General features: G+C 40.0%; 1 protein-coding gene and 1 pseudogene across 5 annotated transcripts in view; both read right to left on the bottom strand.

The window, feature by feature from the left end:
• Kcnh7 (potassium voltage-gated channel subfamily H member 7) overlaps positions 1-13868 on the bottom strand; it is a 493051-nt gene that overhangs the window by 111662 nt on the left and 367521 nt on the right.
• Positions 2260-2383, bottom strand: LOC120102053 (small nucleolar RNA SNORA17; annotated as a pseudogene).

Here is a 13868-nt window from a genome sequence, read left to right on the forward strand (position 1 = left end):
TAAATTTTGCTCTTTCTCCTCTGGCAGTGGGAAATTTTATTCAGGGAATTTGCAAGATATTGAAAGAAAACAGAAGCAGCCTAAAGAATTCCATGTGAAGGTCTGGAAAAGGGAAGCATACTATTTGTGGCCAGGGGTGTGATCAGAAGTTATTGTGCTGCTGATAAATAGAAAGTGATTATTCCTTGTGGGAAAGAAGATAATCTTGTATTTAAAATTGTAACAGAATACAGGGACAAAGAAAATTCCATTCATTCACAAGCAAAATTTCAAAATAGTAAGAACTAAAGGTCTGAGTATCACTGTCTTATGTTACGTTGGTGTTTGTTTCACTTCTACATATATGTGACAACTTTCAACTGGGGAAATATTTATTTATTTATCTGGACTTTTTTATCATGAAAGTACAATCTCTACTTCTAAGAGAAATAGTTCAGTAATAAATTAATTCTTATTGGTTCTTTATAAATTTCATATATGCACCCCAATTCTACTCATATACCTTCTCCTTAAACAAGTACTTCATCCTTGCAACCTTCCCAATGAGAAAAAAGTCTTGTGGAAACTGTAGTGTATCACAGTGTGTGATATTGTGTAACCTTCTGTTCACACTTCTTTGCTTGCAAAAGTTCATTTCAACGACTCCTCTCAGATATCCTATTGTTGTACTACGTCATGGAGATCCTATTGTTTTGGACTTGTAGGACTAGCCTTTCATGCATTTCAGTAGTTCTGAGATGGGATGGAAGTTGGGATAGGCGAATTCAAAGTCTTGGGTCTGGTCCCGAGAGGTGTCTGAGGTGGTAAGTCCACCGGCTCTCCTACTTTCATACCCTCATGGCTGGATCACCAGAAATCCTCTGCTACAAGAGCCAGCTCTACCCTGCTGCCCAGATGAGGTCCAGGCTCTGCTCTCTAGAGAGTTGCAGCCAGTGAAATACATGGCCTATTCTCCCACTCTCATGACTGAAGGAGCCAGAGAAGAGGTTATCACTCTCTTTCCCTTGTTCATGCCTCAGCTCTCCCATACTCACACCCTTGGGTCTGGCTAACAACAACCCCCATATCTAGGACCAGAGAAGGTGTTAGTCTGTTCTTTGGAGTACTGCAGAATGTAAGGGATAGGGCCAGCTCTCCAGATCTGATGACGTTGAGGCCAGCCAGGTCTTCTGCCTGCTTTGGGTGGCAAGGCGCGGGGTGTCATCTCTCTCTCACCCATGTCACAGCACAGCAGACATGTGACTGGGGCAGCTCTCCAACCCTCATGGGTCCACTAGCCATCAGGGTCAGCTATACTGTGCTGCCCAGGTGAGGTACAGTGCTTGCTGTCCTCAGTGCTGCCACCATACAGGAGACAAGCGGTCGGGCCAGGTCTCCCACACTCCTGCAGTGTGAGGGAACGACTCTCCCGAATACTGAAGCTAGCAAAAGGTGAGACCATCTCTCCTGTTCTCACACTCCAAGGGCTAGCTCTTCCATGGCACCCAGGTGATTGGTGGGGCCAGTTTTGCATAGCCCACAGACATCAAAATGTCACTGGGCGGCAGCCCAGACCAGCACTATCCACTAGACCTTTGGTGGTAACAGACCTCTGCTATTGCAGGGCCATGGTCACAGACAGACAGGTTCCTGGTGTCAGCAGAAGCCAGGGCTCCACCATGGTCCCAGGTGGTTATCACAGGTTACTCACACCAAGCTGTCCCACGTTCCCATCTCCAGTTCTGCCTCTCTTCACTGTGCTCACATCCTTCTGTTTCTCTTTTCTTTCCATTTCTCCCCCCCCACTTATATGCTTCTCTTAGTGGCATCTGGGGTCTCTGAGTGTCTCTGGGGTTGTCTCAGGAGTGCTGCTCCCACTTGTACATTTTGGCACTGGGCAAAGACCATGTAAGGCATGGTCTGCCCCTCCCAACACAGGCCTTTGAAACCCTGGACTGGTGGTCCTTTTTGGCTAGCTTCTATTCTAGGCCTGGTGGTTCTGGTTTGGTGGCCATTTCAGATTAACTTCCTTGCCCAGCCTACTGGAGTGACTCAATGTAAAGGTGATATGTCTCAGGCTCACTCCTCTCTGGACTGAGCCCTCAGTCTCAGGAATATTCGTTCCTCTAGTTCCCACCTTACTCTAGGTGCTGAGAGTCATCAGAGCCTGAGCAGCACCTGACTGGTGGTCGATAGTCTCAGGCTAGCTCCCTGTCCAAGGCCTCTTGCACTGGACTGATGGTCGTCTCAGCCTCTCATTTTTTAGGGAATGTTTGGCTACTTGCTAATCATTCAGATGTTCACAGGCCAGAATACTGACTGTAGACTATTTCTCTCTCCTCTCTGTCCCGTACTAATGCACACGTGACACAGCAGCCACACGTGCAACCCTTCTAGGGACAGAGAAAGTGATTTTTAAAGTAAAGTTTGTAAAATTATGTTTATTGAATTCTAAATGTAATTTACTATGCTTGCTCAACAGAGAAAAATGGACATTTATGCACAAGCTTTGGTCCTTTGTGGTTGCTGGGTAACTTATAAACAAGAAAAATTTATTTCTCAAAGTTCCGTACTCTAGAAAGTTCAGTATCAAGGGTCATCATCCTCAAGTATTTTTAATATGCCAAGAACAAGCTAAAAGATTTTTCAAATCCGTCTTTCTACTCTTTGCCTTCAGAGTGTAAGAAATGCTCGGAAATGTGAATGTTAAGAAGTAACTCTAACAAATTCGTCATAGTTACTCTGGTTTGCTATTATATTTTAATGTTGACGTACAGGTAAGCTCACATGTGCATACTTGCGTGTAGTTTTGGAGAATGTTAGAGAGCAGGCAGAGAAAAGTGAAACCTTGCATTGGGCTTTGTGTGGAGGCTGGGAGCAATAGATGTGATGTGATGCAGTTACCGTCAAGTTACAGACTTCAAAACACAAAATAACAGGGAATCAGTGAGACACTGACTTTCATCTAAATTGTAATTTAAGAACAACTAGTGCAAAAATACTTGTTCTTTGAGCTAAACAACTCGTGTTCAAGGAGATGTCTCTTCAAATAAATAGAAGAAAAGTGCTTATGGGACCTAGATTTGGGGTTTTCAGTAGGTGTGGGAGGTAGAATCAAGTAGAGAAAGAGACTATATTAAGATATTTCAATTCATTAATTACCTAATTAATTAATTAATTCAATCATATTTTCATTCAATAATCATATTTATTGAAAACATACCATAGTAGCCCTGAGCTACTCTCCATGCATACAGAAAAAAAACATTCAATTTTACTTTTGAAGAGCTCACATTTTAGTGTGGTCCACAAAGTAGTAAATAAACAGCATTCACAGCGAGTTGAGAAATAGACACTAAATGTGCTTAGTACTGTGATAGAATTAGTCACAGTGACTGGAGAAGACTGAGAAGTACTTAGTACTGTGGTAGAATTAGTCACAGTGACTGGAGAAGACTGGGAAGAGCCTCATCTGGAATTATGTATGTGGAAAACCTTCCTAGAGGAAACCAAATTCCCTGAATTAGGGATACACTAGACTTCCTCAAATAGAAGTTTGAGACAAAAGGTACTGCTACAATTGTGGCATGAATGTTGTAAGAATAACCACTCATTTTCTAACTAGATTTGAAGCCTGTTTCACAGATGTAACTTAAACAGTTAACTGGGTAAGAGCTACACACTATTCTAGGTCATAGGACTCATGAGAGAATCCAGTACCTTTATTCTGCCACAGGCATGGTAACAAATTGACCTATAAGTTTTTATCATTATGCCCATAGGTTGGCGCATCTCAACCTCATCAGAGAAGCTTCTCTTTGTAGTAGATGACAATTAATATAGAGGCCCAGAGCTGGCCAACATGTAAAGAATAAAAGATTGCATGGTAGGCAGTTTCTCAGGTGTTCTCCAATGACTTCTTCTTTTGGAATCTTGCCCTTATGAATGTGGGGTGTATTTCCAGACTTGATTCTAGTGACAGAATGTAGCAGCAAGACATAAAGGTGTTACTAATAATAAGTTACAAATAGACAGCGTCTTTGTACTGTGTGTACTCTCTTATTCTGTCTTTGCCTCCAGAGTAAAAGGAAGGTGGTGAGGGTAAGCCCTGGTGGAAATCTCAAGGACAACTTATATTTATAAGTGACTCTATAAGTGAGAGGGATAAAGACCCTTTCCTAATTTATTCTAGAGATGCTCATAGTCATAGAGCAATAGGTACTTAATTGCAGCCATGACTTACAGACATCTTGTCAGCCTTGCAAAAGACCTGGAGTGACCCCAGCCACCCAAGGAAACCTATTCTCAATTCCTGGACTGAGCTGTGAGGCAGCAAATGCTTATTGCTCCAGACATTAAGACTGAGGTTCGTTTCTTACTCAACAATAGGTACTTGAGTTGTCAAAACTTTTGCCCTATCATATATACTCTATAGATCCCTGGAGACAACTTAGTACATGCGTAGTAGGATGACACTGTCTAATTATGCCATTTACATACTACTGAAGCAAGTAATATCCCGGATAAGATTGCTCTCTCTAATTGACAATAAAGCCCTAATGAATTCAAATCGCCCCAGAGTAATGATCCTTTTTTTTTCTTTCCTCACAAAACGTATTTCTTGTATTTCTAGAATATTTTTGGAAACTCTATAGCAAACTCTCATGCCAGCTATCTTGGCATGAAGCCAGTTACTCATATCCATTCTCTACCACCAGATTGTTCTTCACTCTGAATACCAAGCATTCTTTACACTGTATCAGTGTGTGCATGCACGTGTGTGTGTGTGTGTGTGTGTATGTGTGTGTGTGTGCGTGTGTGTGTGCGTGTGTGTGTGCGTGTGTGTGTGTGTGTGGTGTTTTGGGACTGTGTGTATTTGTGTGTATGTGTTTTTATGCACATGTGAGTGTGTGTAAGAATCTACAGTTCTTACAATATAGTTGGTATTGTAGCAATACAGTAGAGTGAAGATTGATGAGATATAAACAGCAAGTGTTTTCAAAACTGGCAAGATTATAATGCACTTCTATAGCTGAAATTCATGACTATATAGGATATTTATACTGCCTAAATAAGCACCTTTCACTGTGAATTTTTCCCTCAAATAGTAGACAAAGAAGAAGACAATTTTAAAATGGAGTCCTCGCAGTCCCCCACCCACCCCTATGTGTGCTTTCTCAGGCTCATGAGTCATGGTTGTGTGCATACAGTTGGCTCAGATGAGCTGGCATCCTTGAAACAGCAGCAGCTGCACTAAACAATTACCAGGCTCTAACTGAGAAAATTTCCCATGGGGGACAAAGAGCCAGCTGGGCATTGCTGGTGCTTGTCTGGTGGACGTTTGTTAGTTTGTATGAACACTAAAATTCCCAGGGCAGCAATCAAAGGGTGAGATAATTCCGCCAAGAATACACTAGCCCCGAAGAACTGCAACTGGAGAAGACCTTTTGTGGGGAGCAGTTTGCCTTCAGTGAGGCAGACTGGGAAGGCTGCTCCAAACATCCAAAGTCTGGATGAAGCCTTTGGAATACTGCATCTCATTAGGGAGTCTGCCTCCCATTAATGAAACTCAATTAATCAGTCCTTGGTTTTTTTAGTGTAGTAACTTGTTGAAACAATACTCTTTAAATGCCTGATCCAAATTATACTGGAACTCTACACATAGAACGTGCTTTCAGTATTAATCTTGTGAAGCAGATTTGTTTTAACAAAGGTTATATCAAAATATTAATATTTGCTTGGCATTACTGTGAAATAATTCCTCGGGTCACTTTAATCTATTCAGTATTTCAAAAACCTTCATTATCTTAGAATTACCATTTTCCTTATTATGAAGACAAATGATAAAATAAGGTGATTTTTTTTGCACCAGACTTTATATTTTTAATGTTATGTATATTTAAAAGTTATAAATCTTAAACTAATGAAAGGGTTTTTTTCCAGTTCATTTTAAATTACTCCCATTTTACTAAGCAATATATCACTTGCTCTTTACAGTTCATAGCATGGGTTCATTAGGGCACTCTATTAAATACACTTTTAGAAATATTTAAGCATACCTAATCTTGAAATAATTGATGGGACAATTGTTAACCTCATTATGATTTTTTTTTTACTAAGTAATGATGGTGGAACACAATGTTTCATTTCCTTGTGAGTTGAAAGGAGAATATCTTCCCAGGGAATATTTTCAAGTTAGAAGGTACACAACATGAGATCCCATTATCACTGTAGAAATACGGCTTTGAAGATGTGAAAATCGTTTATGCACAAAAGCGTAAACTGTTCTTGTAACACTCCTTTATTATAGCAGTAAAAATACTCATGGGTTGAAACAGACCAGCAGATTTATTTATGTTTTTAGTACATCGGAACCTTAGAAACAAGATGTCTAGAATTTGAATGGACACATAGCCATTGTCCCTCGATGGCATTATTGAACCTGATTTTTAAGAAAAACTGCATTCAAAACAGCAAAAGAGAAGTAGGGGATTCTTACCAGGCTTTAAGCAACTGTTAACTTGGAAACCCTCATCATTCTGGATAGTCTGTAGATTTTTCAATGTTACCTCTTTGGGCGGACTCAGCCTGGAGGATATCTCAAGCTTTGCATGTCAGAAGTGCTCAGAGCACAGTAGGCCTTCAAAGGGGAGCACAGCAGAAATTCTAAGACGTTTCAGAGCTCTTAGTGTACAGGCTGATTGGCTGGTACTTTGCTAGCACCTTCCACTCATTGCTCACATCACCACTACAGGGAGTCATCTTGAGTAAACAAAGCAAACCGAGTTTGTATTCAGTAGGCTTCAGAGAGAGCATGAAGAAAGAGGGGGATGTTTTGTTTTTTATTTTTTATCTGCAGCTAATCTGTTTTGGTCATTTCCATCTTCATAGAGAAAAAATATACAGAAGAATAAAAGTAAATGGTGCAAAACACTTTGTTCTAATTCTTGTTTTCTGTCTCATAGTGCTTGAAAAAAATTGGGTTTGCAACGTGGAATGCCATAATTGATTTAAAAAGTCTCGTACAGCATTTCTTTTTATCATGGAGCTTTTAAGACAGTAGAGGAAGGCTTCCGTGGGCTGACCATACAGACTTCATCACCATCCTGATGTAATTTATCAGGGTTAAAGGAACAGTGGAACAGGGTATGGTATATAACTGTATGAATTTGCCTCAGGCTAAGGAAACATCCTTTAGGAAACAGGATTGAAGATGTGTCGCCTCCGTCTCCGTCCCGCAGAAGGGAGAGGCACCACGACGTTCTTCTCAAAGCAGTTTATTCAGGAACCTTTCTTTCTGCATGCAAGCAGCAAATCTCTCTTCTCTTCCCTTCCTTCCCCCCACCCCCCCAATGCACTCCCTTATATCCTCCCTCAACTCTGCCTCCTCCGTCCAGACTTCGTAATCTCAGTTCATAGGTCCACGTCACATGGCCTGATCTTGTGTCATGGTGCGCCTGCGCAGCTCTCACAATGGACGTGGCTAGTTTCAGGTGTGTGAGGAAGTCAGGTGCTAGTTATAAGACTTAGCTGCAGTCCCGGGCGCCATCTTGGGACTGCCGCTTCACCCGCTCTCCACATCCTTTGTGACTGTATAGCTCAGAATGGCTCCCTACAAAGATGCACTAGGCTGGAAATGGTGATGGCACACAGATGTGATTAGATGACAGAGAGTATGCAATGGGTAGGGACTTGTATTTTCACAGAACAGAAATAATCATTTTGAACTTCGAATCATTGCTTTGACAATGCAAAATTAGGCTTCTGTAAGATGCTTTGACCATATCCTTTGGCCAGTTACAAACCATTTCTTCCCACTGAATCATCTTGACAGTAATATATAGACATCTAGAACCTAAAAAAATGGGCCAATGGACTGCCCAACAAGTAGCTGTGTACTGTTTACGAGCATAGAGGTTCCTGAGTTACCTCACTGGTTAGCTTCTTGTAGACTCAGATTCAATTGCTGGCATGACATTTGCTATAATTTTGTAGTTGTCACATTTTTAACTTGGTAAAGCAATTCTGAAATATGTTATGTTGGTGTCTTATCCCATGGTTAACTTTCCCAGAATGTAGCTTGTAAGTTCTGTCTTCTAGCACACACTGATGAGAACAGGCGATAGAAACTAGTCAAGTCATTTAGGGACAAGGACCTTGATTCTTGGCCGAAATATCCGTAGTTATTCTCTGACTAGAGGCTGAGGCTGCCTGAAGGGGGCTCTGGTTCCTGCTGTGCCATGATGTAATTTTCTTCTTCTTTCACATCACCCAAATGAGCATCACAGCTCAAGGGATACATGTGAATGTATGACAGGAACCAAGAGGCACATATATATTAAGCTTTCAGCTATAATCCTATATCAAAACTTATTTCTCATCTCTCTCTTGTGTGGTGCATGACTTCCTTCTCTGAAATCATAAGACAGCAACACAGTCACCAACTCTGTAAGTTTCATGTGACCATGAATATCCTGCCCTCCAGCTCCCAAGTTAAAGCTCGCTTGAGGGGAGCCTCACTTATATCCAAGGGTCTCTGCCCATTTCAATATCAAGCACATCATAGAATGCACAGAGTATTTTCAGACCAAGTCATCATCTGAATTAATACAGATACCAAATGGCAAAAGTCTGAATGAGTAAAGCATTAAGGCTTTATTATAGTTGTTTTCTTACCTCCCCATCCAATTTTAAGTCACTGAATCAGGATCCATGGAAGTCTCTGTTACTAATCTCATTTCCCACCCTTTACCTACCACCGGCATGAGGTAGGCCCTTGGGCAGTTTAAGCTCCTGACCTACTTGAGTATTTCTTTTGTGCTCCAGAAGGTATCAGAGCTGAGAAAGCACTTAAAACCCTAGAACAGGCTGTTAATCATTGCGGCTCCCAGGGCTTTCTTAGTGCTTGTGAAAGTGTAGTTCTACTGGAAGTAGAACTGATACAAATAAAACACATGGGGAACTTTTATTACAGAAATCATGAGGGTGGACCGAGAAGTAACACATCTAAGTTTACATAAGTTGCAATGACTCAACTTACTGGAAAATTATTTTCCTGATAGAGCGCTCAGTGCCCTCTGTTGAGAATAGGAGAATGAAACTTCAAAAGACCCCTTTTACACTATCGAAAAAGGCATCAAGGTCTTGAATTCATATTAAATTCTCATTGGTATGTTGAACTTTTAAAACCCAGTTCCCATCATTCATTAGCTAAACCTGTGTAGTAGTAAGCTTTAGCCCATGTTGTTGGAATATGAGAGGATGAACTTCTGTTGAGGTGGAAGGTTTATGAACTCCACATGTTCTTATGGGTTTCAAGTAAGTATATGAATTTATTGATAAGAATAAGAGGTCAATACATAAAGCAGCACTAAAGATCCAAGTTAAAGAACAATTAACCTTCATCATTTCAGCCTAATTTGAATAATGTTACTTCCTTTTCAAACTTTATAAATGAGAAGCTATCCTGCTTTGTCTCTTATCCAGAAGAAACTTGAGGAGGAAAGGCAGACAGAAGCTGACAGCCTGTCATGGCTGGAAATCAAGGCAGTAAATCAAAGCAGGAACCTGGAGGCAGGAACTAAAGCAGCTGCGGTTACTGGTTTGATGCTCTACAGTTTGCTCACTGTACTTTTATGCCACCCAGGACTACCTACCAAGGGACGGCAGTACCCTGAGTAGATTGTTCACCCCATATCACTGTTAATTAAGAAAATATCCAGAGTAGGGGAATGCTAGGGCAGTGGGGTGGGAGTGGGTGGGTGGGGGAGCACCCTCATGGGGGTGGAACGGGGGACTTTTGGAGGGGAAAGCAGGAAGGAGGATAACATTTGAAGTGTAAATAGACAAATTTACCAATAAAAAAAGGAAAGAAAATGTCTCAGATACTTTCCTACAGGCAATTCTGAAGAAGGCATTTTCTCAATTGAGAAATGAAATATCTGTGAGGCTTCTGAACACTGATGAGTAAATATGCAAAAAAAATTCATTTGAAGAAACTCAGTAAGATATTTGTCCTAAGATACTGGCAGTGTAATGTTGGGTCTCAACTCCCAGTGTGTGTGTGTGTGTGTGTGTGTGTGTGTGTGTGTGTGTGTGTGTGTGTGTATGTTTACATTACTGGAGAGCGTGACTGGATGTCAAGAGCTAGAGAACAGTGATTTTTCTATTCACTTGAATGTGTTTTTAATGAAGACTTGTCAAGATTCCTCACCAATGACCTTCCCCTCTTGACTTTTTTGTTTGACTCATCTCGTATAATTTTTTTTAAGAACTAAACTAAGTGCAGACAGATCTTTGAGATAACTGGAGGAAACTTATTTTAATTTCTACTTCATGTCAGTATCATCCAGGATTGTACTGGAAGGTTTTGAAAATTTAACCTGATACTCTGTGGTGAAACATCTCTCAAAGGATCGCATCATTTCCCAAGGTTTTCATGAAGCTATTTTAAGACATTAGGAAAGAAAAGAAAACCTGTAGTTGAAGGCAGGCACTAAATTAAGTGGTAACAACTGAGTTTGCTTTACTTAAAATAAGAATTCTGCTCTTCAAACACAAGGCATATTGAAACACTGCTGCTTAAATAGATATGTATGCTATGTACACATTTTCTTAGTGTTCTGAATGATTCCTGCATTGTAAATGGTTCAGTGTTCAATAAACAGAGGATGCCCAACACATTCATAAATGTGTTTGAATTTTCAGAAATATTCATTTTCCCCTAGAGAAGACTGATTTACTTAGCTCCTAAAGGTAAAGAGATGATAATTTGGTGGTGATGTTAAACTCACCAGAAGGTAGAGGCACGGACAATAGAACTAAAAAGCGTCTTTTCTAGACTATCTTTCCTTTCCCTGTGACATGTTCCCTTGAATAAAGATTTTCATTTGAGTTAATGAGTTTCTCCTCCTAGATGCAAACACATTCCACTGAGAATAAAATTCTATTTTTCATGCAGGTTTTTATATGAAATACTTCAGTAAAATTAATAGCCTTTGGGAAACATGGATTTAAAAAAATTACAATGGGAAGCAGCCTAAACCCCAAGTATTGGCTACACCTTGTCTGGAAAAACGAGTTGGATACGAGGTCCCACCCTAGTTAAGGAGCTATCGGCAAGTGATAGATACTGGATAATGGAAGGTGCCAGTTGAACTGAATGGGTTTAGAATAAAAAAACAAAACCAGAAAGCATAACTGAATACACAAAGGTGGTAGGTAGTGAAAGGATCTTGGAGGAGCTGGAGGCTGAATGGGATCAAATGGTAAGTAGTTCTTACAGAATTAATGACATAAAGAGGAAAAGAAAGTATTCTTACAATTTCTTAAGTTACTTTAAGACATTTAGATAACTTGTCAGGAGGTCATGTGTAGAAACAGGACACATTGGAGAGGAAGACCAACAGAGAAGTGTGTTATTTCGGAGAGCAAGGAGTTGCTAAGCGTCCCAGAGAAGAAAACAGGAGATCAGAAATAGAAACTTGGTCAAAAGAGGGTAGCTGGCATTTGCTACCTTTTCCATAGTACCTCTAATCGCTCATTTTGAACATCTGTGTTCTGTTATCTGCTTTGGATTCTCCCTGCTGAGGCCTACATCGGGCTGGTGTCTGTCATCTTCTTCCCTTCTTCGTGGTTCACTCTGAAGACTGCTCCCTCTGGCATGCTAGACTAAGTTTTTCTGTCTGTTCACGAGAGTCCACTGTCTGTCAAAATATAACTGCCTTACTTGGACGTATGTTCTATTACTCTTTGTAGTTTAGTCTAGTCAACTAGATGGCAGTGGTTTGTCACACCACTGTAAGCAGCATTTACAATGAAATGCCTTGTTTGGAGAGAGCGCTCTAGAGACAGCTGGAATCCGTTTTGCTCAGGAACTCAAAGTAATGATTCACTGTTTGTAACCAGGAAGATTTTACACTATCTTACAACATAGAAATATAAGAAAAGGTAGAATGGACAATGACTGGAGAGGATTCTTGGTTTTGTATTATACTTTTGATAACAGAAAGAACCCAAGGCCTAGCCTACATTCTCCTCAGGATAGGTCTATCTAAGATGTTTGTGAAGAACAGTGTCCTAATTTTATGGCTCTCTTCACTAGTAACAAGAAGAGATAAGAAAAGAATCAATAAAGTAATCAGTAGAACTAACTTATATGCCTCTTGTTGAGACTACTTATAATTCAGTAAAGATTATATTAATGCAAACATGATTTTATTACTTCTCCTTTATATTTTCCCATGCTTGTCAAGACTATATCATGTACTATGACACTGTAGTTACTTTAATTATTCATTGATAAATGAGTACTATGTTGAGTTGTTTGGGTGGAAACAGAGGTTTTCACAATGCCTCAGCCCTATACAAACAACCAAGACAACCAAGGAAACCTGCATACAGGAAAGTTGGTCTTCCCCAGGAAAAAGCACACTAATTGACTGTTCAGTGTCAAACGGTCAGCCTTGAAGACATATATAAAGGTAGTATTTTATGGACTTAATAGTTTATAACTAGAAGCATTTTTTTTGATTTAGGGAAAAATGTTTATTCTTTTTTTTAATCTTTATTAACTTGAGTATTTCTTATTTACATTTCGATTGTTATTCCCCTTCCCGGTTTCCGGGCCAACACCCCTTAACCCCTGCCCCTTCCCTTCTATATGAATGTTCCCCTTCCCATCCTCCCCCTATTACCACCCTCCCCCCAACAATCACTTTCACTGGGGGTTCAGTCTTGGCAGGACCAAGGGCTTCCCCTTCCATTGGTGCTCTTACTAGGCTATTCATTGCTACCTATGAGGTTGGAGCCCAGGTTCAGTCCATGTATAGTCTTTAGGTAGTGGTAGAAGCATATTTTGTGTGAGTGAGTGTGTATGTGTTTATGTGTGTGTGTGTGTGTGTGTGTGTGTGTGTGTATGTTTGTTTATGTGTATATGTATGTGCATATGCATGTAGTAACGATTAGTGAAAAAATACAAGAGTTCATGATCTTGAAAGGCAAGTGAGGGAAGGAGTATATCAAAGTATTTACAACAGTGGTTCTCAACTAATGCTGTGACCCTTTAATACAAGTCCTCATGTTGGGGTGATGCCTAAGCACAAACTTATTTGATTGCTACTTCACAACTGTAATTTTGCTACTATTACCAGTCATAATGTAAATATGTGATATGCAGGCTATCTGATATGCAACCCCTGTGAAAGAGTCACTTGAGACACAGGTTGAGAACTGCTGGTCTAGAGGGAAGACAGTGAATAGATAAATATTCTGCATTTAGAGTATAATCTCAAAAAATTTTAAAAGATTTAAAAAAGTAATGGTACCCCCAAAATCAAGTTACCCCAAATTATAATCCTATCTCTCAAGACCTAGATAAGGAAATGAAAATAATTCAGCAGGTATATAAATACAGGTAAATACCTAATAAATTACCTAATATGATTTTATCTCTGTATTTGCCTGTTTATTTCTCATCATCATCATCTAGCCATCTGCAAATAGATACATCATATCATAGATAGAAGTTGTATAAGATATAAAATCAAAAGCTTGTCCTTGGACACTGGAAATTTGTTACAAACTGTGAAGATTGCCAAATGTACTTGAATCTAGACCTCAGAAGAGGATAGATTTGATAGAAAGGACAGTGCTGTTGTTAACCTAACGATAAGCAAGACTCCAGGTCGTAGTCACATCAGCATCAGGGCAAAGGGTAAAGGGACTGTTGGACACCTTAAATATTTGCAGAGGAGGAGCAAGAGTGTAGTGACAGGAAAGAGAGACAGACAGCCTGGGACATATAAGAATACTCTGAGGTGAGATAGACGTAAAAATCCTTTTTGGCATGTGTATATGTTTGATTGTTTTCTAGGACCGCAAAAAGAATT

This window comes from Rattus norvegicus, chromosome 3, assembly GCF_036323735.1.
Source record: "Rattus norvegicus strain BN/NHsdMcwi chromosome 3, GRCr8, whole genome shotgun sequence".
Classification (NCBI taxonomy): Eukaryota; Metazoa; Chordata; class Mammalia; order Rodentia; family Muridae; genus Rattus; species Rattus norvegicus.